Raw genomic sequence first — 27,447 nt, 5'->3', positions numbered from 1 at the left:
GACAACGGCTCCAGCATGGAGGACTCCACCACCTCCGAATGTCTGTCTCGTCTGTGTTTGGGTATGAGAAATGTGCTGTCTTCAGCTTTTCAAGCGGTCTCGCTTAGTGATAATAAAGCGATACCAGATACCTGATGCGACAAACGAATTGCGTTGGTAGGATTGTCACATGCAAAGCAAAATGCCATGACTTTTGCTATTCAGAGTTGTATGAAGTTTTGATATGCATATGCGCCTATATAATGTGCGGTTTCTACTGAATACACGAGATACTCGGGTCAGCAATATTATTTTCTGTATTTTATCGCTTGCTACACAATATTCGCTAATAAAATTGCGAAATAAGCACATTTCTCTGCCTGTTGTCCTGCCGAAGAGCAACAGCGAGGCGATATGGCATTGTGGCTCATATATGATAACGAAATAGAGCAAAATTTTAGAAAAGACAGATGCGCCACTGCCATTTATTTGGCACAAGAGCAATCACACACGCGAAATGAAAAAAAAAAACATTACGAAAAAAAATGAAAATGACGACGGTCAGAACAAAGCAAACTGTGACAGCAAACGCAACTCGTGCTACTTTGCTCTTGCGTCTGCCGAGAAAATGACGCACTCGTTGAACGCATTGCAGACGACAAGGGGGAAGGCCGTCTCCCCCTCATGCATCAACAAAACCATTGCCTTAGTGCCAAGTTAAAATTTTTAATTTTTTTTTCCTAGAAGCATTGTCTACCAAGCAACAGGGCAGAAACTGGCACTCGTGACGCAATTGCCGTTTACAGGGGGGCATACCAGCTGACATCATCATCATCACCTTCATACTGGCTATGCCCACTGCAGGGCAAAGGCCTCTGCCATACTTCCCCAGCTAACATAGCCGTGGCCAGACTGGAGCATATGAGCGCGAGCTCGCACTCAAACCCTGTCGTGCTCGAGGCAAACGCTGCGCATGTGCGCTAAAGTCCCACGTAGCTGCATGCGGTCTTGTGCGTAGCGTAGACACCGCGGCCGCCACGGGGAGCCGCGACGAGTTCACTGGCTGAGCGGACTGAAGAGAACCGCGTTTAATGCGTCGCAGGCAGAAAAATCGCTTGTGCGCCACAGTGACGTTCAGTAGGCGGAGCGTTGCAGGCACGCTCCGCTCCGCCGTAGAATTAGCAGTGCAAGTAATTGAAGGAGCGGAAGCACGGTGAATTGAGTGTTTGATTACTTGTGCTGAACGCATTCTGCTTCAACTGAAGGTATTGAAGTACTATTTGGCTGTAAAGTATTGCTGAAGTAGTATATTTTAAATTCAAGTGCCTTTCTCGACTTCCATAAAAAGCGGTTCAGAGTTTCTTTAAGCGGTTATCGGCAGCACAGGGGAATTTAGAAATATAGAAGCCAATCTTAAGAGACGCTATTGGCCAGCAATAGAAAAGAACTCACCCGCCCTGGTTGTTCAGTGGCTATGCTACTGGGCTTCTGAGCACGAGGTCGCGGGATCGAATCCCGGCCACAGCGGCCGCATTTAGATGGGGGTGAAATGTGAAAACAGCCGTGTACTTACATTTAGGCGCATGTTAAAGAACCCCAGGTGCTCAAAATTTCCGGAGTCCTCCACTACGGCGTGCCTCATAATCAGGAGGTGGCTTTGGAACGTAAAACCCCATAATTTAACTTTTTCCAGAAAAGAACTCAAAGGGAGCTAAAGGAACATAAAATATGTACAAACGGGTTATGAGTACGCAATGCCGCTGAGGTACAGGACGCTATTTCTAAAGCTACCTAGTCAACTACCCTGGACATCTTGTAAAAGCGAAGCTTGCCTTCGCGAATCTCCCCGGTCTCATGAACGTCGTTGTGGCATTTCTTTTACCTTGGCGAATAGGCCAACCAACCACAGCGCAGCACCCGTGCCGCTAGGTTCCCCGCCCGACCCCCAGGTGACATTCGTCTCCGCGCATATGCGGCGCCGGCCGTGCACAAAGCTCGCCTTCATGCACCCGCACCTGTACGGTAACGAGGAATTAAAGGCTTCTCCCGGATGGATTGGATTCGAGTCGCGCTACGTGTATACGGGCATGCTACCTCTGAAACCACGATGCGTTCAAGGCGTCCATTGTACTCGCTAGTAGTCAGCAACTCCTCTTAACAAAAATCTCAGCGCCCTTCCACTCTGTGAAGAAAGATGAGCAGCGAAGCTGTGTATGTGGGCCCCTTAATGGCGTACTGCACCTCCACCTAGGGTCGGCCCTGTATTCCACTATCTGCGAGATCGGCCCATGTATGGGGACTGCTTAACGCCTGCTTCACCTCCGCCGCAGGTCGGCGTGGCATTGCACTACCTTCGGGATCGGCCCACGTAATGGAGAGTGCTTAATGTCTGCTTAACCTCCGCCGTGGATCGTCCTCACCTTTCACTATCTTCGGTATCGGCCCACGTACGGAGAGTGCTTAATGCCTGCTTCCCCTGCACCGTGGATCGGGTTGGCATTGTACTAACTTCGGGATCGGCCCACGTATCGGGAGTGCTTAGCGCCTGCTTCACCTCCACCGTGGATGGTCTTGGCCTTTCACTATCTTCGGTATCGGCCCACTTGTGAGGAGTGCTTAACGCCTGCTTCCCTTGAACCGCGGGTCGGCCCGGCATTGCAGCATCTTCGGGATCGGCCCACGTATGGGGAGTGCTTAACGCCTGCTTCACCTCCGCCGCGGGTCGTCCTGGTATTGCACTATCTTTGGGATCGGCCCACATATGGGGAGTGCTTAACGCTTCCTTCACCTCCACCGCGTGTCGGGATGGTATTGCACAATCTTCGGGATTGTCCCACGTGTGAGCCCTTTTTTTTTGCTTATTACGACACGAAAATCCCTTAGACGTTAGAGGTGACTCCAATCTTCGCTGTAAAAGGACTGGTATAATTTGGGCGTACCCGGCTTTTGTGTGTTTTTCTTGGGGGGGGGGGGGGGGTTGCGTGCGTGTACTAATGTTTCGACGATGTATGCACTCGCACAAAGCTTCGGTGTATATATACGAGGGCAAATTGCAATGTTTGCCCCTGTTTCTTTTAAAGCCAAACTACGGCTGAAGTTGCGAACTCGACATACGTATTCCCAGCGGAGGACCTTTTTTGTATGGGCACAGCCTTCCCTTCGGATAACTTTACGGTAAAGCGCGGCTGTCAGTTCTTGAAGATGCCAGTTGTGCTTCACACGTCCACGGCGTGCAAGTAACAAAGTGTGATTCGTTTTCTATGGAGCAAGGGATGAACGCCCATCGAAGGCCACAGAGAAATGCAGTCCATGTATGGGGAAAGGTGCCTCGCTTGGAGAAGTATGAGGTGGGGGTATTGTTAGCTCACAAAATGCTGTCAAGAGTGGCATGACAATGAGCGTTTCAGGAGGCCGCGTGCATCACTCTCTGACCACAGGGGCATATAAATTTTACTGCTGCGATAGGACAAATTACTGAGACGGTGTGGGAAAAAAATAGTGTAAGGTGCGTAAAATAGTACGTATATTTGTAGTTACCTGTATGCGTCTTATTTTGGCTAATAAAAAATAGGGGCAATGACTTTCGGATTCACCCTCGTATATTCGAGCTCGTTAGACCTGCCGCATTCTTTTATTAAACTTGCATTGAAGCAGCTTTTGCCATCATACGTTGATAGAAGTCAGTGTCTTTGTCGTCATTAATCGCACTTATATTAAGGAGATCCTACTCCTACCTTCCCTCATTCTCTGCCACTGCCGGTACAAAAGGGCCACGGACCACGTCAAGCCATGTAAATGCTTCTATTGCCCGTAGTCCTCAACGTTTTCGTGCTGAAATAACGGGAATGGAAATGTAGATTAGAAGCATGAGCCACAGTGAGTCAGTGGCATCGATGCTCTGCAGCTGAGCACGATATCGCGGGTGCCCTTGCTCCGCCACTTCGGCTGCAATCTTAATACAGACGCGAATGGAAAAACACTTTTGTACCGTGCTTTGGGTACACCAGTAGGTCTCCAGGAAACTCGATATGGACAAACGTGAGCTCTAGTGCTGCATTTCTTGTGGCCCTCCGTGCGCGTTCAGATGATGAACACACCTCCGCAAAAATGCGGGGGCACGTTTTGTCCAACATCACTTTGCAGCATCAGTTGGGGCTCTACGCAGCAGCAACTGATATATGCTGGTAGTGCAGAACTGACGGATTGTGGTAAGTGGCTCTCCTAGAAAGCGACTTACCACTACCCTGCGTGGATCGCGGATGAACTGCCCGAATTTTTTGTCCATATCGCCGGCTCCATTCCGGCAAGAAGCGTGGCATGTCTCGTCCAACAGCAGCTTGCAGCAGCACTTAGGGCTCTATGTAGTGGTAGTCACCTAAATATTTTTGGATGCTTTCGCAGGTTATTGTCGTTTGTGAATTGCATTCGAATTGGGCGTTTTTGTTTCGCAGCTGCTGCTGCGACTGACTTGGTTCTTTTTTTATGCAACCATACTGTATCATTTTCGTCCTTGTTCTGCTTTGTCTGCCATCATGCGAACTATTGCAGAGTTTGCGAAGCACATTGAGCAGCTGGAAGCCTTATCTGAAATTAGACTAGAAGAAGTAGCTACGAAACTTACTGACAAATGGAAACTCAAATATAAAGCATCTGAACCTGATGTAGCAAAATGGAAGGTGGACATTGAAACCCTTCTGTCAGGTATCTATGAGGTCAATGTGCTAGTGGAGTAACTACGAAAAAAGCGCTGCTCTTATTTCTGCCAGCAAGGCACTGAAAAACAAAACAAAAATAATATCTAACTGACCGTGTGCCCGATAAACAACAATATTCGATACTTAACAATGTTAAGTTAGAATAAATTTCATGCTCTCAGGGGAAGACTGTGCGGCCATTCGGTACTAAAATCAGCTGCACCAGCAACGAATCCCATTTTGACGTCATTCATTGTGTCCCCATTAAGACGGACTCAAACAGAAACATTAATCCACACTGCTGTTCTCGCGATAAACAAGGATTTATTCATTAGCAAGGCGCTAAAGGCGAAGATTCACACGAATGACTCGGTTTTCCTGGCCGTCGCTAGAATCGAGTATTTCGACGTCATTACCAGACGCCTGAAACAAACGGCGGTTCGCTAAGGCTCTTTCCGTGAAAAGGACGAGAAAAAAAACTAAATACCCCTCCACTCTGTGAAGAAGGATGACCCGCGAAGCTGTGTATGTGGGCTCATTAATGGCGAACTGCACCTCCGCCGCGGGTCGCCCGGCATTGCGCAATTTTCAGGAACACCCACGTATGGGAAGTGCTTAACGCTTCTTCACCTCCGCCGCGGTTTGGCCCGGTATCGCACTATCCTCGGGATTGGCTTACGCATGGGGAGTGCTTAACACCTGCTTGACTTCCACCACGGGTCGCCCCGACATTGCACTATTTTCGGGATTAATTCCTGCACGCGCACACGATAGATGGTAAAAATTTGTGGTTATATCTTTGGACAGACGACTGTGAGATTAAAGGAAGACAATGAAATGATGGTCGAATTTGTCGCATTAGGCACCAAGCCCAACCTTTCTGTTCTTGTGTAGGTATGTAAACCCCGAATAGAGCTTACGCATCAACCTAACCTCGCCAGATCACCCCGTCTTTGGTAAACTTCCAGTGGTAAACTGAAATGTTTTTTAAACAAATGCTGTTTATCAGCAGTATATTGTAACGCACGAAGTCTCAAAAGGAATTATGATGAAATTAACGCCCTTCCACTTTCTCGGAATAATTCGTTTATATTATGCATGTCAGAAACACGGCTTTCGCCAGGCGATAAAATTTTGTTAGACCTTTCAAGACACGTGTCGGAATATTGTTAGCGTTCATGAAGAAGTCACGGTTGCGCAGCCGTCGCCATTTCACCCACCGTAGCTTGTGGGGATGCGTGACTCTCACGCGCCCCCTGATATCTTGGTTTCCCGCATAGCTCCCGTCTCCTGCAGTGCGGCTCCGCCGCGTGGCCTCGCGCCCGCGGCTGTCGGAGTGGTTGAAGAGCAGTGCGAGAGATGGCGCGAGTGTTGCGCTGCTAACGCCGCCTCGCGGCAGGGTTACTTCGGCGGTGAAAAGGAAGGCTCTTCCTGTCTTTGGTTCGGAACGGCAAGCAGCGCGGACGTGCAGCGCGCGCGGCGTTCCATGCTTCTGCGAGACCGTCTCGCGTGGCCGCCTTCGAACGCGCCACCGTTCGCGTGACCGCACACGCCAACGACTAGGCGTTGGGATCCAGCATGGGGCTAACATATTCGCTCGCTATGCGGTCGCGGTGAGTCAGACTTCCTAGATTTGGCGCGCGCCCATCGGCATGTATTGTGCATAACAACTCGGCTAGCAGGCATTGATCGATGAAAGGTGCAGTGAATGTCCTTGTGATTGTTCGCACTACTGTGTTGTCATTCCTTTGTCCCAAGAGCACGCGTGTGAGAACCCCACAAGCTTAGAACCGAGATCTGGCATTTATATTGCTGTTACCAACTGCAAATATGCTTGAACAGAACTAAGGAAACCAGCATCCCGTCCTAGTGCTAACAAACTTATTCTTCGGTGTATCTACCGTTCGCCTACATCGTCAATTTTTGAGTTTTATCCATATGTCAACGCTGAGTGGGAGGCGTGCTTCTCAAGAACGTATCTTCACAGCCCAAAAATGTACTTATCATGCGTGAGCTAAATGCTAATATCTTGACAACAACACATCTAATTGCACTCAGTAGGCTAAATGCTTCTTAAGGCGGAACCGCATGGCGCGATTTCAGGCGCGATTGACGCGCGGATGGTGGGACGCGCGCGTCATTTTGACGCGTGCCCAGCAGGATCCATCACGAAATCGCGCCGCCGCGTGCTGCTGCTCGGAGTAGAAAAAAACGCGTCGCGCGGGCGCGTCCACCAATCAGAGGTCAGGTAAGTCACGTGGCATTTGGTCACATGACATTTTGGTTATTTTTTTGCCACCCGATGGCCCTGGTCTCTGCGCATCTCGACGGAACCTCCTTGGCGGAACTTTTTTTTTTCTCGGCAGAACTGGCGCGCGCGTCAAGGAAAACATGTGCTACCGTGATTTCGTTCGCGCATCGTGTTGGTTCGCGCATCGTGTTCACCTAAAACGAACAAAGCAACCTTCAATGAGGCCCTAATAACTAAAGTGGAGAAGCGTCGCGTCTCATCGCTAATACTGGCAAGACAATTTGCTAATAATACCAGTGTATGGTTCTCGCTCTCTTCTCAACCAGGCAGCCCGCACCCACATGCACCTCTTGACCCGCATTTTTTTTTGCTTCAGTATCAGCATCCCCCTTAATGGTAGCAGTCGCCTCTTCTGCTCGGTAGTAAGCGGCCGACCCTCCTTTTTATATGTGAAGTTGTAAACAAGCAGCGGCTTCTCAGCATGCGGAAGGTACATAGTCGCAGTTTCGCACACAATATTGCTGCTTGAAATTAAGCTTGATAAAGACACTTCCGAAAGAAACGTCGCTGTCTAATTACACTTAGATTATTTTTATTGTAGTGTTCTGTAAGTTTAAGGGCATATTATATATGCGGTAACAGAGACAATACATGTCGTTGAGAGTTATGTTGTCTGGCAACCCGGAAAACGCGGCGCGAAAGCGCCTCCTTCTTTTCGTACGGGTCACGGAGGAAGGAAACTAAGGAGAGGCCCTACCCCCTCCGCGCGCTAGGAGAAAAGTGTGGCGGAAATGACGTATTAGGTTCTCATTTTTTGCTGCTTTTTTATTTTTTTTGTTGTATAGCCCCGCCTTTTGGGCCACAATGGCGGCGTTGTTATGGTTTTGAGCGCTCACACGTGTTGCTCTGGTAGGTTTCGTGCCGTGGCAAAGGCGCTGTGTGGGCGGGTTTGCGTTAGTCACCGTGTCTTGTTGTGCTGTGTTACCTGCACCGTGCTCTGCCGGATGTTGCTGTGGCCATGTGGGACAGGAGGAACTAAAGCTCGTGAAATGAACGCGCATGTGTAACGCTGTACGCAATGTACCGCGCCACGGCAGTGACAACGGACGAAGGAATATCCGCGGGAAATTTTGCCTCCACTTCAGCGGAATCATGCTAACGTGCCATCGCAGACCGAAACCGATACGTTTCAGAATCTGTACAGTGAACGCCTTGCAGGTCAGTGATTCCTGCTTTTGACAGCGCATGTTGCATTTGCGGCACGTAGAACGTGCGTTATTCAAGAATGCATAATCCTAGTTTCAGAACTTCGTGTTCAGTAACAACTTGCTTTTGTGCATATTAAAACACGTGTTGCTCAACTGTTGCTTGTTTCTCGCATTACTCGCGACAGCGCCGACTCTTTTAGGCAGAGCACGTTCGAGGGTCATGCACACCTGCACAGGTGTACCACAATTATTACACACGTGCTGATAGAGATTTACCCAGAATATGTGCATTTTGCTGCCCTCGACATCGACATTTACACAAGCTGCACGCCTGCTTTATACCAACATGTAGTGTTTCATGACCTAGATTGGCACGTCGATGCGCACAGTAGCCGTTAAAGCGCTGCATTCATGTAACGGCGCACCATACAGAGAAGCACACGGGTCTACTAATTAAAAAAAAAACTAAATAAAACCAGTACTGTGCAAAACTATTTGGAAGGCATTCATCACATGTACAAGTGGAAGTGAAATTTCAAAGTGCACAAAGAGCAAGAAATGCACAATCCTCGCGATTCAGTTTGCATAATGAGTTTATTCAGCAAGTTCTCCAAATTGCGTCTTTGTCTAATACGATTTGAGCGTAGAGAAAAAACATTCGTTTAATTCGGTCACTTTTCCTATAGGCACTTGTGACTGGCAACTGTAAAAGTTTGCACGCCCTGTGTGTTAAGTCCAGAAAAGGTTTGTTCATCTTCAAGCCTTTCATGGGAGGGGTTAAAGATTATTATTTAAATACAACATAGCAAATGCAAACCATTGAATCAACAAGTTGAATGTAAGGAGTTCTGCACCATATAAATGGGACTAATCTAATAAGGAATATACGCATAAGATACTGCTGTGTATTGGTATGAATCAAAGAGAAAGGCGTGGCAATTGTATTCATATAATCAGTTCAATGGAACATTTAAACCATGCAGTAAAAATGTGCATTAAAACAACTTAGATTGGCAACACAATCCATTCTTTTCATCCATTTTTATTTTCCTTTCTTATTCATGTACATCAATTAAGAAGTGTTGACTTCTCCTATGCTTCAATTTCTTTTGGTTTCCTACCGTTTTAACTAGCAGACATTGAGCCCCTGGATAAAAAATGTTTTAATATGTTGCTGTCACGTGACAAAATCACCTAAAATTATGTGACTGTGTTGGAAAACGCCTAATGGGACTAATGTGTGTTTTGTTTATTTCTTATATTGTGGTGGAGAAAGTAAATGTTCAAAGAAGCAACTCGCACCACAAGATAAATGCGTATGAAATTGTATACGTCCCATACAACAGCAGCATATTCTAGCAATAGCCCGATATATTATTTTTTGCAGACTTGTGGAAGCTCTTCTTAAGTGCGCCAGTTTCTTCCTTGCTTTTTTCCACTATGGTTTTTCAAGTGTGAATTATTCTTCCTAAGGCTATCAGAAATATCTCACAGGTACTTATAACTAGATACCACGGATAGTAGATGATGACTGATGCAATGAGTAAAAGGTTCTTCTAGGTATTGGTCAGTCAGAGTTCTTTATTTTTAGCATGGGATAAAAAGGTGTTTAATGCAGCCCATTTTAAGGCAAAATGATTTCCTGGTACAGGATTGAAACATCAGCAAACTGCCATATATCCATGACCATATTATGGACAGTGTTATTAACAAATAGCAGATCGAAAAGAGAGGCACGCACAGAACATGTCAGAATACTCAACTGTATAGTAGCGCATGAATTTGTGGCAACCCAAATTAAACACACCTTGTTGTTTACAAAAACAGTATGCTTCATCAAACCGCTGAAGTCATTTCGCAGTATTAGTTTCAACTTCAGTAGCTAATCGATCATTTCATTTTTTATACCCTCAGTGCTTTGACATTGCATAGGGGAATGTTTTTAGACACTTGTGAACAAAAACAATAGACGGAAGTGTGATATAGGAACAATCTTGCAATCAACAAGAACATTTCAACATGCATGTATGAAGAACAGTGAATGCAGGGCTAATGAAGCACTAAATAACGCCACCGGTGCATACGCATTGGAACATCAGCAAAGTCAAAACTTGATGAAAACATAAGCAGGAAAATGAGAAAAAACACAATGAAGGTTTCAGTACACATTCAACACAAACACATATTTGGCATTAGCTTGACTGGAAAAATTGAAATGACGTCATAACTTTCCTTAGTAAATGAAATGTTGCAACAAAATTTTATTGCCCTTTAAATTGAGTCAGTTTTGTGAACATTTGGCGCACTTGACTGCTGTGGAAACTCTGAGTTGTCTCTTTTCCGACATGATAGAGGCGTACATTCAAATAACATTCTGCTACACTTCTTAAAAGATGGACATAATGATTCTCCAGTGGAGAATTATCAAACATGTGTGAGTGTAGCTCTGCAAACAGCTCTCTTTGCTGCAGTGATTCAAGCACTTGGTGTACTAAGTCCTGCAATAGTGTTTTTGATGACAATTTTTTCATATGCACAGCCCATCGAAGAAGAGATTCTGATTTTTGGCAAATTGAAATGACACTCTTTGATGGGTAGTGAAGCCTTCGTCTGCTCTTACTTTGTATAAATGCAGTGTCTGCTGCTCCAGGTGTACTAAACAATGCCGCTGTGCACTGCTCACACATCAGCTTTTGGCCCAGCTTGTATGCCACGTAGCCAGCGACGTAGGCCACAACACGACTCCCAAAATCACTGATTTTTTCTAGTGATGCAGAGTAATCATGTTCACTGGCTATTTGTCTCTGCTCAACCACCGACTCCTCGGTCAAAAGCTGCTTCCTTTGTGTGTGTGCTTGCATTCAGCACATCGGTTGGTGAACGTCTTCTGGCTGAACTGCATGACAATATTGTAATACTGTCCAGGACTTGACAATTTCCCGAGACATCAGAAAGTTCATTTTGGACTATCACTTTCTTGAATGCTGCCTGAAACTGCTGTGATGTGGGGTTGTCGTTGTGACCGCCGTGTGCTCTAATTAAACCAAAAAGTAATTCCAAATGGTCCTGGCAAATCTTGTGCACTGGAATGTACTGTAGTACTTTCTTTTGAACAACGAGGAAATTATACATGGCTATCACACTCTTCATGCACATAATAAATCCCAAGAACCCAGTCTTCCGCGCTGTTTCTATCAAGTTTCTTCTATTTACAGGCTCTTTCAAAGCGGAAAGGTACTGTACTGCAGTATTAAACATATCTTTTACATTATTTATATTTTCTTTGCACAGTGGCTTCTTCCACTCTCCTTGATTCATACTGCGGGAATTCAACACATCAAAGAGGTTGTTGACAATGACTAAGAATTCCTCGGTTGGTTCTGTATTGGCAAACCCTTCCACGTGCATGATCCTGCATTCAGCAAGTGCCGTCGCCACGGACAGGCTCATCACTTGGGCTGCCAGGCGAACCTTCATCGGTTGCCTTTGCCACTCAATATTGACACGTGTATCTATATTTACCGGGCGACCAGGTTTCGCCGCCTAACAAATCTTATCGCTCAGCGCGGGACGCGCTTGCATGTATCCGAAGTTTCTGGAAAGTTATCGATGCTTCTATCCGCAGTCTGTTGTCGCCGAACCTTGTGTTATCTGATTTATTCGCCTGACGCGAATGATGTAGAACTTTATGGAAGGCACGCGGGTCTCAACGATTAGTCTGGAACATTCGACGATTGTGTATAAAAGCCGACGCGCTTGAACCGCTGATCAGATTTTCGACGATCGCCGACCGTGTTCGCCGCTATCGTTGTGCTATAAGTGTAGCCTGTTTTGTGGGCACAGGTTCGCCCAATAAAAGTTAGTTTTGTCTACCACATTATTGCTACTGTGTTCTTAACGTCACCACCACGTGACATCTGGTGGAGGTGCTTTTGGTCCATGTACCGGACGCCCCCGACAAGCCGTGATCCAAGCCCGGAACGCAAAGACAACACCAACGCAGTCCCGGACCATCGAGCAAGCCGCCGTTTTCAACGACTGCCCCCGGAGCACGGACTTTTGCCTGAGACGACCAGAAAGGTTGCCACCAAGTCCACCCCAATGGCAGCCCCGACATCGCCCATCGTGCTACAGCAGCCCAGGGAGCCTCCGACTTTCCGTGGTTCAACTTTCGAGGACCCGGAAGGCTGGCTTGAGACGTACGAGAGAGTCGCTACGTTTAACAACTGGAACAGCGACGACAAACTGCGATATGTCTTCTTCGCATTGGAAGACGCGGCCAGGACGTGGTTCGAGAACCGAGAAGCCACCCTAACGACCTGGGAACTTTTCCGAAGCGGCTTCCTGAAGACATTCGCAAGCGTCGTGCGAAAAGAGCGAGCCCAAGCTCTACTGGAGACCAGAGCGCAGCTGCCGAATGAGAAGATTGCGATCTTCACTGAGGAAATGACCCGTCTGTTCCGCCACGCCGACCCGGAAATGTCAGAGGAGAAGAAAGTCCGCCTACTGATGCGTGGTGTAAAGGAGGAGCTTTTTGCCGGAATGGTAAGAAGCCCACCGAAAACCGTCGACGAGTTCCTTCATGAGGCGACGAACATTGAGAAGACGCTGGAATTGCGGAACCGGCAATTCGACCGACGCACCAAACCAACAAGCTACGCCGGCGTTCAATCAGTGGACACCGACGACCTGCGCGAGACCATCCGGGCAATCGTACGAGAGGAGCTACAAAAGCTGTCCCCACCATCACAGCCACAAGTGGCTTCGATTGCCGACGCCGTGCGTGAGGAGCTCCAACAACAACTTGGAGTAGCCCCTGCATCGCCCCAGCCTGAGCCGCAAGCGATGACCTACGCCGCCGTCGCACGCCGTCAAGGTCCCTCTCCGCGACCGCGCCAGGGCCCTGTCACGCCACAGTTTCGTCGTCCGCCGCCGCCGCCGCCAGCACGACCACCCGTCGCCCAGCGCACCTACGCGAGGAAGACGGACATCTGGCGTGCTCCTGACCACCGCCCGCTCTGCTACCACTGCGGAGAAGCGGGTCACGTCTACCGACGATGTCCGTACCGGGAGATGGGGCTGCGAGGTTTCGCCGTCAACGCACCGCGTCCACAGCTTGGCGAGCGCCCACGTGACATCGCCGATTACCTCGCTGCTACTCAGTGGAGCCCTCGACGGCCGTCCCGTTCGCCATCACCAGGCCGCTACCTGTCGCCGCAGCGCCGACCATACACTGGCCCAGCCCGGGGCCGGTCAGCGAGCCCATATCCGGAAAACTAAAAGCAGCAACCGATGGAGGTGCGGTTGCTGTTCGTCGAACTGACGAAGATCCTCCGCCGCCGACGAAGACGACGACGAAACGATCTCGACGACATAACAACGACACGCCGCCGTCCCGACGAAGTCAGGAAGGCAAGACTACACCGAAGAACGACGACTTGACGACGCGACGTTCCAACTTCAGTTCAACACGACGCAGCCGTGATCCAACGCCACGACCTAACTGCAACGCCAGACAAAGAACCACCGACCTCGACGTGCTTCTCGACGGCCACGCAGTCACTGCCTTAGTCGACACAGGGGCTGATTACTCCGTCATGAGTGGACACATCGCCGCCCAGTTGAAGAAAGTTAAGACTACGTGGGCAGGCCCTCAAATTCGAACCGCTGGAGGACACCTCATCACGCCGTCTGGAGTCTGCACGGCAAGAATTACCGTTCATGACCGGACTTACCCTGCCACCTTCGTTATCCTCCAACAGTGTTCACGAGACGTCATTCTCGGCATGGACTTCCTGAACCAACACGGCGCAATCATCGACCTGAAGTCGAAGTCAATAACGCTGTCGGAAGATCAAGCGATACCGCCGAAGAGCCCTCGTAGTCACCACGCCTTGAGGGTGCTCGAAGATCAAGTGAGCATCCCGCCTCGCTCCAGCATTGTCATTTCGGTCGGCCCCGAAACACCCGTTGACGTAGAAGGCGTCATCGAAGGCGACCAACGTCTACTGCTCGACCGTGAAATTTGCGTCGCAAGAGGGATCGCTCGACTGCACGGAGGAAACACGAAGGTGTTGCTCACAAACTTCAGCCAGGAGTTCAAGCACATCAACAAGGGCACGACGATCGCATACATCGAGGAATTTCAGGAAACCAGCGATGCGTTTGTCCTCTCGGATTCTGTTGCATCTACCCCGACGACCGTAGTTCCCGAGCCAGACTTCGACATAAATCCAAGTCTCCCCGTGATTAAGAAGCAACAGCTCAGAATTCTGCTTCGACGATACAAAGACTGCTTTTCGACGTCATCGAGGATTCGACAAACCCCAGTCGCAAAGCATCGCATAATAACCGAAGAGTGCGCTCGACCACTCCGCCAGAGCCCTTACCGAGTTTCGACGCGAGAACGCGAAGCTATAAGACACCAAGTCGACGAAATGCTGCGCGACGACATTATCCAGCCGTCGAAAAGCCCGTGGGCGTCTCCAGTTGTATTAGTGAAGAAAAAGGACGGAACCCTACGTTTCTGCGTCGATTATCGTCGATTGAACAAAATCACGAAGAAAGACGTATACCCCCTCCCACGGATAGACGACGCATTCGATCGGCTCTGCAATGCTAAATACTTCTCATCGATGGACCTCAAGTCTGGCTACTGGCAAATAGAGGTCGACGAAAGGGATCGCGAAAAGACCGCCTTCATCACGCCAGACGGCCTCTACGAGTTCAAGGTTATGCCATTCGGACTGTGTTCGGCGCCTGCGACGTTCCAGCGCGTCATGGACACAGTATTAGCAGGACTGAAGTGGCAGACCTGTCTCGTTTACTTGGATGACGTCGTCGTCTTCGCCGGAAATTTCGACGATCACCTCAAGCGGCTCGCGACAGTACTAGAAGCCATCAAGTCGTCAGGGCTTACTCTGAAGCCGGAAAAATGCCGCTTCGCTTACGATGAGCTTCTGTTCCTAGGCCACGTAATCGGCAAATCTGGTGTCCGTCCAGACCCGCAAAAGACGGCTGCAATCGCACAGTTCCCGCAACCCATCAACAAGAAGGCAGTGCGTAGGTTCCTTGGCATGTGTGCCTACTATAGGCGCTTTGTCAAGGACTTTTCACGCATCGCGGAGCCGCTAACACGTCTAACCAAATGTGATGTCGAGTTCAAGTGGGAAACACCGCAGGCCGACGCATTTGAAGAACTCAAACGACGCATGCAGTCGCCGCCGGTACTTGCGCACTTCGACGAGTACGCCGATACAGAAATCCATACTGACGCCAGTAGCCTAGGCCTCGGTGCCGTTCTAGTACAGAGGAGAAACGGAGTCGAACAGGTGATAGCTTACGCTAGCCGGTCGCTGTCAAAAGCGGAAGGCAACTATTCTACGACCGAAAAGGAATGCCTCGCCATCGTTTGGGCTACAGCTAAATTTCGCCCTTATCTTTATGGCAGGCCATTCAAAGTCGTCAGTGACCATCACGCGTTGTGTTGGCTAGCGAATATAAAGGATCCTTCAGGACGACTCGCGCGGTGGAGCCTCAGACTACAAGAATACGACATCACTGTCACCTACAAGTCCGGACGAAAACACTCCGATGCCGATTGCCTATCTCGCGCCCCCATTGACCCGCCGCCGCAAGATGACGGGGATGACGACGCCTTCCTTGGAATAATAAGCGCGGAAGACTTCGCCGAACAACAACGAGCGGACCCGGAACTTAAAGGCCTCGTCGATTATTTGGAAGGACACACCGACGTTGTCCCCAGGGCATTTAAGCGCGGATTATCTTCCTTCACGCTTCAAGACAGTCTACTCGTGAAGAAGAACTTCTCGCCAGTCCGCGCCAATTACCTTCTTGTTGTCCCGTCAGGACTTCGCACAGAAGTATTGCATGCCCTACATGACGATCCGACCGCTGGACACCTCGGATTTTCCCGGACACTATCGAGGATACAAGAAAAGTATTATTGGCCGCGCCTGACCGCCGACGTCGCCCGTTATGTCAGAACATGCCGAGACTGTCAGCGACGCAAGACACCGCCGACAAGGCCAGCCGGATTACTACAGCCATCGAGCCTCCTTGCCGACCATTCCAGCAGATAGGGATGGACTTGTTGGGACCCTTTCCGACGTCAACAACCGGAAATAAGTGGATCGTCGTGGCGACGGACTACCTCACCCGCTTCGCTGAAACTAAAGCACTGCCGAAAGGTAGCGCAGCCGAAGTGGCGAAATTCTTTGTCGAAAACATCCTGCTGCGACATGGTGCTCCGGAAGTCCTCATCACCGACAGAGGAACGGCCTTTACAGCGGAGCTCACCCAAGCCATTCTGAACTACAGTCAGACAAGGCACAGGAGGACAACGGCCTACCACCCGCTGACGAATGGTCTTACGGAGCGGCTGAATAAGACCCTCGCCGACATGCTAGCGATGTACGTGGACGTCGAACACAAGACGTGGGATGCCGTCCTGCCGTACGTAACATTCGCTTACAACACGGCGGTGCAAGAAACAACACAGATCACGCCGTTTAAGCTGGTTTACGGCAGGAATCCGACGACGACGCTCGACGCCATGCTGCCCCACGTCACTGACGAGGAAAATCTCGACGTCGCTACCTATCTCCAGCGCGCCGAAGAAGCCCGACAGCTCGCCCGCCTGCGGATCAAGAACCAGCAGAGGACCGACAGCCGACACTACAACCTCCGACGACGCTTTGTCGAGTACCAGCCCGGTGACCGTGTTTGGGTTTGGACCCCTATACGCCGACGAGGAGTGAGCGAGAAGCTTTTGCGTCGCTATTTTGGACCGTACAAGATCATCCGACGTATTGGTGCACTGGACTACGAGGTCGTGCCAGACGGCATTTCGCTGTCGCAGCGGCGCCGCTCACGACCTGAAATTGTCCACGTTGTGCGGCTCAAGCCGTACCACCAGCGTTGACGAACTTTGGGACTTCGCGTAACTGACCTTTGGACTTTATTTCTTTTCGTTGTTTTGTTACTTATGTTTAATAAGTGTCCCTTTGTGTTTCGCTCTCTTTGTAGCATCGGGACGATGCTTTTTAAGAGGGGGGTATTGACACGTGTATCTATATTTATCGGGCGACCAGGTTTCGCCGCCTAACAAATCTTATCGCTCAGCGCGGGACGCGCTTGCATGTATCCGAAGTTTCTGGAAAGTTATCGATGCTTCTATCCGCAGTCTGTTGTCGCCGAACCTTGTGTTATCTGATTTATTCGCCTGACGCGAATGATGTAGAACTTTATGGAAGGCACGCGGGTCTCAACGATTAGTCTGGAACATTCGACGATTGTGTATAAAAGCCGACGCGCTTGAACCGCTGATCAGATTTTCGACGATCGCCGACCGTGTTCGCCGCTATCGTTGTGCTATAAGTGTAGCCTGTTTTGTGGGCACAGGTTCGCCCAATAAAAGTTAGTTTTGTCTACCACAGTATTGCTACTGTGTTCTTAACGTCACCACCACGTGACAATATGAGCCTTTCGCAACTTGTTTGCCAAATGGACACCCTCTTTTTCTTGCAAATTGTGCAGCTTCTCCACATATGCCCAGGATACGACCCTTCCATCTTGGTTGATAAAGTATTTGTGATGAGCAAGAGCATTCCTCACCAACTTCAGCATATGGCAGGGATCTAAAAAGGCTGCAACTGGTTCTTTGGTTGCTGGGTGCTGGAAAGTTGTTTGCAGATTGTCAATATCTGTAAAATTGCAGCCAAGCTGTTGAAGCATTGCTATGTTTGCTGGTGCACCGTCACAAGTTATTGAGACAACCATGGCCCCTGCCTCATGTGCAGACAGCAAGCTTTGCTTAACTAGGTTTGCTCGCTGTTCACCTACAATTCCATCTACAAGGAAGTAACCCAGAGGAACCTTCCAGTGCCCATTAATACAGACGACCATTATAACAAAGGCAGCTTTCGCCTGTGGCAAGCAGTCACCTTCGGCTCCTGCGCCCATGTCCACGTAGCCTTCAAAGTGGCCCCCTTGCCATTGGACTTGCTGTCTGATTGACATCTCATCAACTATGAGGCTGCACACTGTTTGATGGCCTCGGGTGCTGTTCTCTGAACACTTCAGCTTTAGAGCAGTCGCAGCCTCTTTAGAAAACCCTGCCTTCCCATCAATGCTTTCGTACCATTTCCTTAAAGTACGAGGATGTGGTAAGCATGTGTCGAATACCTTCCTCACATAACTGTATGCCCGTGGTGAATAAAAGTTGAGAGTGAGAGCAAATGTTCTCAACTCAGGCGAGTACTCCTTTGGTTTCTGTTGTCCTGTCTGCTTTGCTACCTGTCGTTGCAAAAGCTGTTGATTTGCAGCACCAAGACTGTCGAGCACAGAAACCTGTTCTCTGAGCAAAATGTTCTGTGTGGTTAGTGTCTTCAGAACCGATTTTAGTTCGGCATTCTGTTTTTGAAGACGCCGCCTTGATTGCTGCAGTCTTTTGATCGCTTTTCTTGACTGTTGCTGCTGTGAAGCAAGTCTTGCTGCACGAGCTCGCAAGAAAGCTTTCTCAGGGGTGTCGACCTAGAATGCAAAAACTAAGTGTCACAAGGAAAGCCTAATTTATTATATTATAACCATTTTATCAACTAGTAAGCTGTAACACCTGTGCAAACTTAAAGTGCTGTTAACAATGATGTAACTAAGCTCAAGGACAGATTTCAGGCTTTATTTTTCCTGCATTCCTGTTCTTTATTCAAGTGGTGTACTGTAGCACGATTAAAAGACTGGACAAACGAAGACACACAGGGACACACAGCGCTGTGTGTCTTCTTTCGCTGTGTGCGCTGTGTGTGTCCCTGTGTGTCTTCTTTTGTCCCGTCTTTTAATCGCACTACCGTACACCCCTTGAATGTGCATTACCAACAAGCCCACACATTGCAACCCTCCTGTTCTTTCTATCCACATTCATGCTAAAAAATGCGTCAAACTTACACATGCATGACAACCATCTGCCATCATATCATGGTCTCCTCAAAGAACATCTTACCATGACTAGCCAACCAGTTTTGTGAGCTCAAACCACAGATATTAAAACACTTAATATTATATGCATTTATTGATTGATACATCATGCAGATAAATACAGCATGTGTAGTTAGTATGCATTGTCTGGAATCAAATTATGCCCTTACATACATATCCCTGTCTGCTGTTGTTGAATTACACTGAACTCAATAAATGCTTATTTTTTATGAACATAATTTTTTATATTGCCCATGACACGGAGCACAGTTCTTCATCTTGGGCTAGATTACTCACAGACAGACTATAATTGTACAAGGAATTAAAATTAATATTTAACTAATTAAGTTTTTTATCTAATTACTGTGCAGCACACATTGCAATTTATCACTTGTAGCCGATCCCTTCGGAAGTCATCTGCTCCAAGTGAATTATGAAGACGCCAGTTTTGGGATATGCATTCTCAAGTTTCATGGCGAACTGCTTTGGTGTTCCAGCAGTTTTTTTGTGCCTCAGTGTGTAAAGAGACATTGTGAAGAACAGTAAGCAGACGAACAGTGCATTTTCATCGCAAGTTTGACGGTGCTTATTTCAAAAGGTATGCAAGTTTAAAAATTCATTCCAAGTGGATGTGCCTTGTGAAATCACCGGCTTCAGTTTGTATATTGCAATATGTAGGCTAAACTTATTAGCTTGAGTGGAATTTTGTTAATTATTCAATTATGGTTTTTAATGTCTTATGTGATTAATTGTCACCTCTTCCAAGCCGTGCAGATCAATGAGTATAATTTTGCTGTTTCGCCACAGGTGATTTTAAAAAAATGATAATGTCAAAATAAGGATGCCCGGTTACTAGAACTGCTCATATTCATTTACTTGGATGCACATACATTGCTTTGGTAAGATATTTTCCATCTGTAGATCTGCCTTACCTTTGCCAGCTTCCTCTTTTTTGGCGTTGTTAGAGCAGCTTCCACATTCGATGACCTTTGTAGTTTCTGCAGAAGCAGTTGATAGCACCTCATTAATTAATGGTTAAATGATTTGCAATGAGCACAAGTACTTATATTTACTGGGACTTGCATCGCCAATTATGGCAGACACTACTGTACCCTTAATGCGATTTGACTAACACGTGAGATGATGACTGATAACACTACTGACCCTGTTACAATGAATGCACAGCACTAGTTGTTGCATGAGCAATGCACCTCAAGGTAGCAACATGATTGATCATGAGATGGTGGACTGAAGTTTCTTAAAAACAACATTACACTACAGAATTTTTTACTGTTGCTAACTTGTAGAAGCATACTGCAACCAATATGAAAGCTGCATGCTAAGTTTATCCTATGAAAAAAGGGAAGTGTCAGTGAATCATGAGGTGTATATTGTGGGTGCTCCATATTATTATTATTATTATTATTATTATTATTATTATTATTATTATTATTATTTCAGATACTGTCAATCCCAGCGGGATTTTTACAGGTTGGGCATAGATTATACACTCACAAATAGTGATAAAAACAGGTTTACATGATTTCAACTATATTTGCAATCGACACGAAGCAGATATACACATATGGTAGGAAATAAAACAAGGGTACATTTCATTTGGCAAAAGGGGGTGACATTACATAGGCAAATACAATGCTCATACAGATTTCATTTTATACAATGACATGAGTGGGGTTATTTCCGGCTAACATAATCTAATTATTGCACAACAGCTCTTCTACAAGGGTTATAAATTTCGGCAACGATGTGCTAGTCGTTATGAAGGGGTCCAGGCTATTCCATTCTCTTATTGCAAGAGGAAAGAACGAATATCTAAAACAGTCAGTGCGAAATGCATACTCTTTAAGTGTTAATGAATGCTTATGGCGGGAAAGTCTGGTGTCAGCTAGGGATATATACAAAGAAGTATTTATTCGTAATGCATTGTGTATTAATTGGAACAATAATTTAAGTCTTGCTAGCTTGGCACGGTTTTGCAGAGTAGGAATACCGGCTTGTTTTAGCAGTTGGGTAGGTGAATCGCTATTCTTGTATTTGTTAAAGATGAATCTAATTGCCTTTCGCTGCACTCCTTCTAGTTTGTTAATAAGCTGTTGTGTATAAGGAAACCAAATTGTGTTACCATATTCGAGAACTGGGCGAATAAATGCGTTGTATGATAGCAGTTTAATTTCCGGTGGCGCAGCTCGAAGTCTTCACACTATCACTTCATACCACACTATCACGAGTGCGTGACTGCATGTAACAGGCTAACGCCCTCCAAACATGAGTACCAAACAATCAGCACTAATCAGCCATGTTTTCAAAGCAGATCTGTAAGCTTGCATGTATGCCCTTGCTAGCTTGAATCAGTTTCTCGAGAGTAATAGCAATCATATAGGTTTTATTAGGTAATAGCTTTATCAAAAATTAGTTGGGCCCACAAACCTGTTACATATTTCTGCTACTTTCATTTTTGTATTGATTGTGATCAAACGGGAGGAGGACAGAACTTCACAGTCACTACACCACTGTCTTGTGACTAGAATACCTTAAGCTAGGCTAGTTCATGCACCCCTTAACATCAGAATAATGCAAGCACAGAACTAAATGGAAAGTGCTAACTATGTTAGCATAGCCTTTTTTTACAGAAAAGACGTGTTTACCTGCACTGGTGTCACCTCAAATTGAAGAACAGCAGCTAGGCTGGATGGGTCGGTGACATAGAGGCTCTCCTGTACTTGACTGTTGTCTCCAGTATCCATTGCAGCCTGGTAGCAAGAGCACATGCCAGCCATTTCCGTTTAAACTTCAATTGCAACCACTGTATGCTTATAACACAATAAAAGTGTTGGGTGAATTGCACATAGAATAGATATTCACCTGCGCAAGTTGTGGCTCAATAGGAACACTGGTACTTAGGCCAGATGGACCGGGCTCAGACAGGCTGGTCTGGACTGCAGTTTCACATTCCAAATCCATGGCAGCCTGAAAAGAAGAGTGCTTATGTATATCAGCTGTTTGCCTTACAACACAGTAACACACTACTGCCTTCCTGAAGTACTCAGCAAACATGTAGGAAAGAAAGCAGCTATGTATTTAAAATAGTTCATCTATAGGTTTGTGTGTATTGACAGAACAGTTACCGCACTCACTCAATGTTGAACTCATGCAAGAATGCTAGCTTGAATCAGTTTCTTCAGCAGTCATATAGATTTTATTAGGTATTAGCGTTATGAAAAATTAGTTGGGCCCACAAACCTGTTACATATTTCCGCTACTTTCATTTTTGTATTGATTGTGATCAAACGGGAGGAGGACAGAACTTCAGTCTCTAAACCACTGTCTTGTGACTAGAATACCTTAAGCTAGGCTAGTTCATGCACCCCTTAACATCAGAATAATGCAAGCACAGAAATAAATGGAAAGTGCTAACTATGTTTGCATAGCCTTTTTTTACAGAAAAGACGTGTTTACCTGCACTGGTGTCACCTCCAATTGAAGAACAGCAGCTAGGCTGGATGGGTCGGTGACATAGAGGCTCTCCTGTACTTGACTGTTGTCTCCAGTATCCATTGCAGCCTGGTAGCAAGAGCACATGCCAGCCATTTCCGTTTAAACTTCAATTGCAACCACTGTATGCTTATAACACAATAAATGTGTTGGGTGAATTGCACATAGAATAGATGCTCACCTGCGCAAGGTGTGGCTCAATAGGAACACTGGTACTTAGGCCAGATGGACCGGGCTCAGACAGGTTGGTCTGGACTGCAGTTTCATATTCCAAATCCATGGCAGCCTGAAAACAAGAGTGCTTATTGTAATCAGCTGTATGGCCTAAACTGCCTACATGAAGTACTACAAAGGTGTAGGAAAAGTGCAACACAGAAGGAAATAATGTGCACCTGTTCAAACGTAGTCTGACTGTAGAGACCAGCACCTAAGCCAGACAAACCAGGGGTAGGTAGGCTGGCCTGAGCTGAGCGTTCATCAAAACTTGTGGCAACCTGAGGGCAAGACATCAATGAGTAAATAACCGCTTCAAGTAAAACTGTGCGGCATGACTTGGACTAAGCGAGACGTGGAATTTACAGGGATGAGCGTGCGATAGCCGCATTCATCCCTATGAGGCGTTGTGCAGTCTTTGATATGTGCCAAATGGCCTGATACAATTTTTTGTTCAATAGCAACTGCTGACTATTATTAGCGAATTGAAATGTTCACCTGTGCAAGCACCATCAAGCCTTCATCACATCCTTGCGTGAGTTGAGAGGATGCAGAGTGCGAGTGTGCAACATGGCTTGTTGCATCAGATGCACTGTCACCTTGGTAAACTGGATGAGGCAGCTGGGAGGTTGCAAACTTCATATTAATAATGTTACACATGACAAGGAAGGGATGTCAAATAGCAGTAACTGAATATGTGCTTGGCCACTTTGGGACTACTAACAACATATCCTTTGTTTGCTCTCACAAAATTATTTGGCATGGTTTGCCAAGATTACTTCTGAAATTGTGCTTTCAGTAGAAAGTTTAAAATGCATGCAGTTAATTTTTTTCCATCACTCCAACTCGTGTACTGGGTGCCACGAATAACCAGAGAAGCAGGTACGATATGCATAATTAAAAGTTATGAGAAACATATAGAGTTTTAACTCGTGTTAAAGTTGGAAAACTTGTATAGTGAGCACTGTATACTGCTGAAAATTTATTTATTTGTTTCGGTAAGTCGGTTGATTGTGTGTAAATTTGCTTTCTAAAATTTATCCTCTACTAAAATTCTGGTCGCATACAGGTATCAGCATTGTTTACCAGTTTAAAGAAAGCCCCCCCCCCCCCCCTCTTCCTTATATGCATTTGTGTATGTATTGCAAGAGCCATGCCACATAAGAAGCATCAGTTCTCACCAAGAGCGTCGGCACTGCATGTCCCCGCAGACGGACTCTACTTGGCGACGTGCGATCTATATGTTGATCCCGAAAGTGAGTTGAACAAATGCGGGCTTGCTTCTTAGGCTCTCGATCAACTGTGGAGGATGGCCAAATTGCCTCTATCCACTTTTTCCGACGAACGGTGTCACCGGGAAACCTGATAATGAAGAATCACGCGCATATGTATTAGATGATAACTTATACTGTGCGAATAAAATATTTTACTGTTATACTATAACTATAGAATTATTATCGCTATGTGAATGCGTGTATAATAAGTTCTAGTTTTTCCTCCGATAAAACACCAACCACATAAGGAAATTTACTTACACGTGAAAAGATATGGGCGGTCCACTTGTCGGCGTGCGCGACTTGCATCCTGGCACACAACAACTAGGCATTGGATGAGCGGATACCTAGGCAAGCGTCCGCACAACTCGTGCGCGGAACGAAAACTGAAAAAACGGTGCCTTTCGCGCATCGTTCGCTGGGAAAGAAACGCAGAAAATGCAGTCATGGCCAGTCGACTCTTCATCCGGGACGGCTGCTTTGACTTATTAAGGAACGAATCCTCCCTACCACAAGCTTATCTCATCTGTGCGTGCGAGAAGCGCAGGGAAGTGAAGGTTAGCGGATGCGCTGCAAGAATACACAAGGCGCCACAGAACGTACACCTGCGAACACGTCGAACGGCTAGCTATTCCATGCTCCCACGTAGGCCGGGTCCACGCGCGTATTGTTCGGCACCGTGCGCCGGCCAGTCGACTCTTCATCCGGGAAGATGGGAAAGAAGCGGCTGCTTTGACTTATTAAGGAAATAATTCTCCCTACCGCAGGCGTACCTTATCTGTGCGCGCGCGAAGCGCAGGGAAGGTCAGCGGATGCGCCGCAAGAGTGAGGAAGGCTCCACAGAGCGTACCTGCGAACACAGCAAACGGCTGTTTCATGGTCGCAGGTGGGCCGGTTCCACGCGCGTACTGTTCTGCATTGTGCGCCGGCTATCGCAAAACTTTGGTTCCCTGACGCTTCACTTACCGTGCGAAGAAGGCACCTCAAGCCGCAGTCAATGAACCTAAACGTGGAGTCAGAAACGACATTCTCCCTCCTCGCCGGCGCGCTGTCGAAGTGATGCGCGGCCACCCGAAGTTTGTTCAATAAAGCACGACGATTCCTCAAGCGAGAATGTGTTTGTGCTCATAAACTCCAAATGGATCGCAAATGGGTTGGTGTGTCGTACGTTTCTGCAGTGCGTTCTTGCGGTGCAGTAAGAATGCGTACATCTTTTTTCCCATCGCCAGACGTCTAGCTCGCAAGACCGTATGAGAGCCCCAGGAAGCCCAAGCAGAGAAAAGCAAGTAGAAGGCAGCGATAAAGGGGACCTTTTTTTAAAAAACACGCAAGAGCTGGGTAGCGGCCGGTACCTGCGGTTAATGAGAAGAGTTCAGTTGGTTGGCCTTATATTTAAGGCATGTTTATTTTCATAATAGCCGGTAAAAGCAGCCGATTCGACCTCACGGCCCAATTTGCGAAGTTCATTATGAACTTCTTTTAACATGGGTTCGGCAACGGCAACGCAATGAGACATCGCGATTGTTTAGTATTGCTGCGGAGCGAGCGAGCGCGCTCCGTGCGCGAAACCACGCGCAGCGCGGCGCACGTGGTTTCGCGAAAGATGTAAACAAGAGAGGAGGGTGGCACAAAAGGCGGAGCATCGCCACGAGCAACGCCAACTTCCGGCTTCACTTTTGCTTCACAAAGAGTGACGTCAGGGCCTCTCCTTAGTTTCCTTCCTCCGTGGTACGGGTGCTCGCGCGTCGGCGGCAACGCGGGCGTTTGCCGCCCATCGCGTTTTTCGCTCGCGAAAAACGCGCCATGCGGTTCCAGCTTTAGGATTTAGTTATGAATCTGTAATCACACTTCCTACTATATCTATTGCTGGACACAGCAGCACGCTCATTGATCGTGCACTTGTACTTTCGAATTTCCTCTCACAAGATAACAGTGGTGTACTTGAAGAAAATATATCACTGATCATTATCCCCTTTTATTTCCTTGTGGATGCATTTCATGCACAGTCGTGCTGTAAAGTTTACAAAATGATATATGAACTAAGATGGATTTCTTAAGCATCGACGGGTTTTGTGCTTAAACGTGTACAGATGCTAGCGTAGCACATGCGCAATTTTGTTCACTCGTATGACGATTTCCCTCAAGTCTTCTAAAGCTGTAAAATCTGAAAAAAAAACCTCCTGTTTCCGTTAACCCGTGGTTAAGAATTAGCCTATTGCAGTGCGTAGGTACGAACAAAAACCTTTATAAATATTACTCATCGTGCTTATAACATTAACTTGAAATCACGTTACACTCTTTACACCAACACAATTAATAGATTACTAAATGTCGCGCTTCTAAGCACGAGGTCGCAGGACAGAGTCCAGGTCGAGGCGGCCGCATTTCTATGGGGGCACAATGCAAAAAATTATGCAGATCCCACGCACTGTGGGAATCAATGTAAGCGAAGCTTTCTGTGCTGTTTGCTTTGATTGACGATAATTAGCGATGATCGTGACGGCGAATGTTCAATTTCTTCGACGTTCTGTCCAACAAAGTATGGCGAGTTGATGTTAAAAGCTATCTTGCGTGCACCACAGCTATTTCTCTGCGTAGTACACAATATACACAGGGGGAGGCGTTTGCTTGAGGCGCTGTTGTGTGCCACATTTCATAACCTCTGAGAGGGCTGAGCCTTGTCAGTACCTCACATGGCACATTGCATCGAGGCAAAAGAATTAAACTTGGATTGGATTATGGAGCTGTACGTGGCCAAACCACAATAGAATTATGAGGCAGGCCTTAGTGGTGCACTCCCGATTAATTTTGGCACCTAGGTGTTCTTAAACGTGTCCTTAAACCAATGTGCATGAGCGTTTTTTATTTCGCCCCCGTTGAAATGCGGCTGCGTCGGTCAAATCCGCGACCTCGAGCAATGCCGCAGCCGAAAAGCTGTCGCGGCGGGCACAGAGGCGTTGATTTGACGTGAGACTGCTTCCGTTGTGCCATCTAGACCCTGCGGTGCGCTTTAATTATTGTGGCTCTGTTTCTGCACGCCCTGCGTAAGTTGTTAATTAGGCATATTTGCAAGGTTATATTTTTCAGAAATAGCAGAAACGCACCGTACCGTACCTTGAACTTAAGCTTTTCCAGCCTTTCCTTGGCTTTCTCACGTCACCTTACTCCCCCCCCCCCCCCCCTCTGCATTTGTATGGGAACTGCGAACGAAGAGTGACAAGGCGGTCAATAACTCGTTTCGCGACTGCGTCGGTTCTAGTGATTCCCTGCCCCCACTCTTCCCTCTTCTCTTCCATTCTATCTAGCTTGCCTCTGGACTT

The 27,447-nt window shown here is 47.3% G+C and overlaps 1 protein-coding gene and 1 long non-coding RNA gene across 2 annotated transcripts in view; one reads left to right on the top strand and one right to left on the bottom strand.

Moving 5' to 3' along the window:
* The window catches only part of LOC135904313 (monocarboxylate transporter 12-like), a 168,368-nt gene that overhangs the window by 9,248 nt on the left and 131,673 nt on the right, over nucleotides 1-27,447 (top strand). The window lies entirely within an intron of this gene.
* Nucleotides 23,032-24,095, bottom strand: LOC135904316 (uncharacterized). The gene is made up of 3 exons (XR_010565089.1): nucleotides 24,035-24,095; nucleotides 23,352-23,474; nucleotides 23,032-23,134 (listed from the first exon to the last, which is right to left on the bottom strand). It is a non-coding gene; the product is annotated as an uncharacterized lncRNA (long non-coding RNA).

This window comes from Dermacentor albipictus, chromosome 2 (genome assembly GCF_038994185.2).
Source record: "Dermacentor albipictus isolate Rhodes 1998 colony chromosome 2, USDA_Dalb.pri_finalv2, whole genome shotgun sequence".
NCBI lineage: Eukaryota > Metazoa > Arthropoda > Arachnida > Ixodida > Ixodidae > Dermacentor > Dermacentor albipictus.
This window is presented reverse-complemented; position numbering and strand designations above follow the sequence as displayed.